This window comes from Carassius auratus, chromosome 9 (genome assembly GCF_003368295.1).
Source record: "Carassius auratus strain Wakin chromosome 9, ASM336829v1, whole genome shotgun sequence".
Classification (NCBI taxonomy): domain Eukaryota; kingdom Metazoa; phylum Chordata; class Actinopteri; order Cypriniformes; family Cyprinidae; genus Carassius; species Carassius auratus.
The window spans coordinates 35,167,010-35,173,009 of record NC_039251.1 but is presented as its reverse complement, the minus strand read 5'-3'; positions in this window follow the sequence as shown (position 1 = coordinate 35,173,009).

Sequence of the window (6,000 nt, the reverse complement as noted above, 5' to 3'; positions counted from 1 at the left end):
TAGAGTAATTTACTGTAATTTATTATTTGAGCTGCATACATTCTTAAAGATGCACCTAATATTACAGTAAGATATTGTTCCCAGAAGATACAGCAAAACACTGGCTATTTTACAGTTATTTACCCTAGAAAATACAGCAAGGGTTAACAGTGTACCAACAAAACATTGTGCTTCTATAAAATAAAGAAAACAAACACGATGTGCTTTCTGCCGTCTCTGAACCCCAGATGCCTCACAGACATGATAAATATATATATATATAGAAAGCTTTAAATGACTGCTTAATGAAATAAAACTAATCAAAAACAAACACACTTTCATTATTATCATAATCTGTGAACATGTACATCTCTCTAAAGGCGCGTCTAATGAGGAGATGACGAGTCAGGATCGGCAACTTCATCCTTGGGACACAGACTCAGAAAACACTTGCTTATGAATAAATAATTCAGATATCTCCTTACTATTTCCCCCTCACACATTCATGGTAATTACTTTTGCTGAAACATTGCGGCAAGCTTTAATTTATTGCGGCATTTGAATGCAGAACTGTTCATCGGCACTGAAGAGACATTGATATTTGATTTTAATTTTGATCATCGTAGGCTGCATTTTGTGAACGCACATTTTCTGCGATGTCATGCGTCAAGTCATGTTTTCTGTGCATCAGTACAGACAGCAACTTCACTGTGCTGTTACTCCTTTTGAGGCGGATTTCACAAAATTGGTCAGCTCCCGACAGCTTTAGGTATTTTATTAATGGTGATTATGATTTTTTTTTCAATTCATTAGATATCATAATATTTAGGCTATAATATTGGGTTTATATCGGTGACATAATATGTAAATGATATGCGTGTGGCCTGTGATTTTTGCACTTGGACCATTGTGCAGCCCAGTGGAAGAAAAAGAAGTTTGAGAACCATTGATTTAAACAATCCAAAACACAAGCAAGGGTCAAAACACAGGTAATCAGACCAAACAAATCACAGCAGGGAAAACAAGGCACAAATAAAGCACAAAGGAATACGGGGTGACACATCCACAATGACTGGCAATGACAGACAGAGACACACAGCTTTATACACAAGGACAAACAAGATAACTAGTTAACAATGGGGGCGTGGTTAAACGGTGTCCATGGCAACTAACAATGTGGCAGCTTGGCATTGAAACATTTACATTTAGTCATTTAGCAGACGCTTTTATCCAAAGTGACTTACAAATGAGAACAATGGAAGCAATTACCAACAAAAGAGCAATGATATATAAGTGCTATAACAGTTAGCTTAATGCAGTACACATAGCAAGGGCTTTTTAAATAATATAATAAATAAAAAGACAGCAGATATAATAGAAAAAGTATAGAGAAATCTAGTGTTAGAGTTCTTTTTTTGCTTTTGTTAATTGTATAATAAATGAAAATAAAACAGATAGGATACAAAAGGATTAGAAAGCTAGTTTGTTTTTTCTTTTAAGAAAACAAGCAGCAAATGAATAGAGTGCAAGTGTAGAAGTTTTTTTTTAAAAGAATAGAATTAGAGTGTTCGAGTTGGAGGGGCAAATAAAGATGCAAAAGATTTGTTTTTAGCCAATTCTTGAAGGATGGGTTTGCTGAAACCACAAGCAGTTCTGTCTTGGCAAGGTTGAGTTGAAAGTGATGGTCCATCATCCAGGAAGAAATGTCTGTTAGACAAGCTGAGATGTGAATAGCTACCGTCGGATCATCAGGATGGAATGAGAGGTAGAGTTGAGTGTCATCAGCATAGCAGTGGTATGAAAAGCCATGTTTCTGAACGACAGAACCTAATTATGCCATGTAGACAGAGAAGAGAAGTGGTCCAAGAACTGAGCCCTGAGGCACCTCAGTAGTTAGATGCTGAGACTTGGACACCTCACCTCTCCAAGATACTTTGAAGGACCTATCTGATAGGTAAGACTCAAACCATTGAAGTGTGGTTCCTGAGATGCTCTTTGCCAGTAGCGTTGATAGGACGATCTGGTGGTTAACCGTGTCAAAAGCAGCGGACAGATCAAGCAGGATAAGTACTGAAGATCTGGATTCTGCTCTTGCCAGTCTTAGAGCTTCAACAACTGAGAGCAAGGCCGTCTCAGTTGAATGTCCACTTCTGAAGCCAGATTGGTTGCTGTCAAGGAGATTGTTGTGTGTGAGAAATGTAGAGACTTGTTTGAACACAGCTCCTTCAAGTGTTTCTGCAATAAAAGGAAGAAGGGAAACTGGTCTGTAGTTCTCTAAAAGAGATGGGTTGAGGTTGGGTTTCTTTAATATTGGGGTTATACGAGCCTGTCTAAATGATGAGGGAAAAACACCAGTGTGGAGGGAAGTGTTGATGATGTGAGTGAGTGCAGGTACAACTGCAGGAGAAATGGCTTGAAGGAGATGAGATGGAATAGGGTCAAGTAGACAAGTAGAAGGATGATTAGAAAGGATAAGTTTTGAGACTTCTGATTGTGGTGTGGAGACTTCTGATTGACTGATTGTGGTGTGGAAAATTGTGCACTAATTTGTTTAATTTTATTAATGAAAAACGTAGCTAAGTCGTCAGCTATTAGAGATGAAGCAGGAGAGGGAGGAAGAGGACAAAGAAGTGAGGAAAATGTTTTAAAGAGCATTCGGGAGTTAGATGAATTGTTAATTTTGTTATGGTAGTATGTCCTTTTAGCAGAGGAGACATTAGCAGAGAAAGAAGATAGGAGTGACTGATACACAATAAGATCAGTAGTATTTTTGGATTTGCGGCACACCCTTTCAGAAGCTCTAAGCTTGGAACGGTGTTCGTGGAGATCAATTAAAAAAGAAAATTTTGAAAGATTTAGATGTATATGTTTATGTATGTATATATGTATGAGTGTGTGTGTGTGTGTTTATATATAACACACAGTATATGTGTGGTTTATTTTTTATTTTTCTTCTTCCTCTTTTTTCTTTGGCCTTTGGGCCCCAGTAAGCGGTGACATCCAGATAGAGCCCTGCACGAGCCTCAAATCTAGGCCCGAGCCCGACCCGTGTCCGACAGCTCATCAGAATTATCAGCCCGAGTCTGACATGAGCCCGTGTTTTTATTTATTTATTTTATTACACAGCGGAAGCCTGCCCTATTTGCAACAATTAAAAATGGGTCAGTTTTGTGTTATGTTTCTTTTCATTTCTTTATCAAGTTAATTTAGAAAAATGTTTGCAGCATTTTTTTTAAAATGACGATTAACGTTAAACAGCCGAGCCGCCAGCAAGTAGCCAAAAACATATTTAATCTATTAAGCCTCTCAAATCAACACTAATACTTCACTTGGCTACAATAAAATCCATAGATATAAAACACTTCAAGCATATCACACAGACAGTTAGTTTAATAAATGTTTATTTATTAAACCACAGTGAGTAAAATAAAATAAAAAAATTTAAATACTGAGGCAGGATCGCAACAGTGCTTGCAAATGAAATGAGAAATAGCCTATAATCTAAAAAAATTAAATTTAATTAATTAAAAACAAACCTGCAGATTATTTTACCTCAAAAATGCACCACAGAACATGTCCATTCTTTTTTCCATTAGTTTCCAACAGTTAAACGAAAATAAAGTCCAGTCAAATGAAAAGTTAGAACAGTCTCTTACAGAGCATCGTGGAGAAAAAGAATCGGCTCCGGAGTGGAAGGTTTTAACCCCGTCCTCCTCTCTTCTGTCACTCTTCCCGCTGCGCTGCTGCTGCTGGCGGGACACTAAACACAGAGCGAGCCAGTCTTGACAGTAGCGGTAGCAGGGTCTCGTGCTGTTTACATTATTTTACATTAATTTAGAGGCTTATAATAGCTACTACTACAATAAGTGGATATAAGTGAAGTATAATCGTGGGTCGCGCTGACGGAAAAGCGTGCGTGCATGAGACTGTCATGTCAGTATGTCAGTTTAATTATAACGGGTTGAATTATCAGATTATGAAAGTTATGAGGTTATGAAATGTCTTTCGATGTTTGTTTTTCTATCGTCGACGTCAACTTCTCATTTTTTAATTTAATGTCTAAAAATATAAATAGAAGGATAACCCAAAAAAGGCCCGAGGCCCGGCCCGCATGTGAGCTATAACGTGAAAATCGGGCTGAAATGCAGGGCTTTACATCCAGGTCTGTATAGCCCCTTTCACACTGCCATTCCGGCAAATACAAGGGTAAAGTGTTCCTGCAATTGTTCCCTGGTCGTTAGATTTGGCACTTTCACACTGCCAGTGTTGACCCGGTATATGTGCGTGCTTTCACACACAACCCTTGAAGATCCCGGAACAACACGTGACATCAGCGCGTGACGTGTAATGTACGAGTCGACAACGCTTGGCACGTTATACTTTCACTGAAGCAAGTGAACGATCTCTGCGTCAGCGCGGAAAGTGAGGAACTAACTGATCTCTGCTTCATTACAGTTTGCACATATGTTTTCATCGCTAACGCTGATCTTCCTTCAAAACAGCCGGTAAAAGAGTCGCGCGTCATCACTTCGACACGGCATTAGATCTGGCTTTTGTTCACACAGCACTCGTCCTGGGTCGAACCCCGCAATGTTACAAGGTTCCCGACCCGGGTTCAGTTCGGGAATCAATTCCGGGACGTGGTTGCTTTCACACAGAAAAAAATGCACAAAGTTTCCTGTGAGGGTTAGGGTTAGGTGTAGGGTTGGTGAAGGGCCATAGAATATACAGTTTCTACAGAATAAAAACCATTACACCTATGGGATGAACACACTTTACACAAAAACAAATGCTTGTGTGTGTGTCTGTGTTTCTCTGTGTGTGTTTGTGTGTGTGTGTGTGTGTGTGTGTGTTTGTGTGTGTGTGTGTGTGTGTGTGTGTGTAGGTCAAATAGGCCTTTTTTGAGGGAATTGTTGTTAAAGCTCATGGTGACATACTTGAGAGCAGTTTTGTTGGTTAAACATCGATGCGCTCCTCCCCTCTTCATCTGAATGCTTGTCAGACCAGTCTTTGTTCAGGAGTTCTTCAGGAGCGACAGACAGTTGAGTTTTCACTGAGCTCGATTCAGACGAGGATCATTCAGACCTCCGATCAGACCCCCGAGGACAGCTTCTCACAGCTCTCTGTCTTGATGATTTGTTTAAAATCAGACCTGTGAATAATTTCACCACATGTTCTTCATTGTGAGTTCAGCGCTGGTCTGAGTTTCTCTACACTGTTCCTCAAATCCCTCATCTATTTCCATGCCACCAAGAACAACTGACTTTACATGTTGGCCTTTTAAATCTTCCAGTAAAACCACCATATGTTAATGTTAAGCGTGTTCAACAGATGTGTTCAGTGAAGCACTCATAGCTGATTTAGTTTGCATCAATAGATAATTTGCCAGTGTATGGTTATTTTCAGGTTTGAGTACATCAGAGTTTATTTTGAAGATCAGATTGTGTTTCTGTCGCTTCATTCATGAGCGTCTCTTAGATTGTGGTCAGTTTCTTTCATGGAGTGTGTTCACCGGGTGAGATCTGGAGAAGTGTGACTGGCCAGAAGTGATTTATACTGGACTGAGTCTGGATCTGAGCGACGAGGTGATCGAGGAACACACTGAGTCCAGTCACTGGACAGGCTTCTGCGGACCTCCAGAGTGTACAGATAAATTTTCTATTTGAAGTTTTTCTATACCACTTTTTAAAATACTGATCCCCAAATTTTACATCCATGTGTTATTATTGAATTATATCACTTTACCTAAGTTTTCATAGGTAATTTTAGGTGACCAGACTATGACTTTATAGCATGAGAAGGCCTCTTTGATCTTGTGTGTGTGAGTCACACTAATGGTTCATTTGTTAGTGATGGACTCATGTGAGGTCCGCTGCTTTACATTATTCATGTAGTAAGACAGAAGAAGAAGGCTGAGCTGATCCTCTTAACATATTATTATTTTATTTTCAGGATCTGAAGTCTGTCAGATAATATTCCACTGAAGAGAAACTACTGTATATGCACCGAAGTTCATAAGAT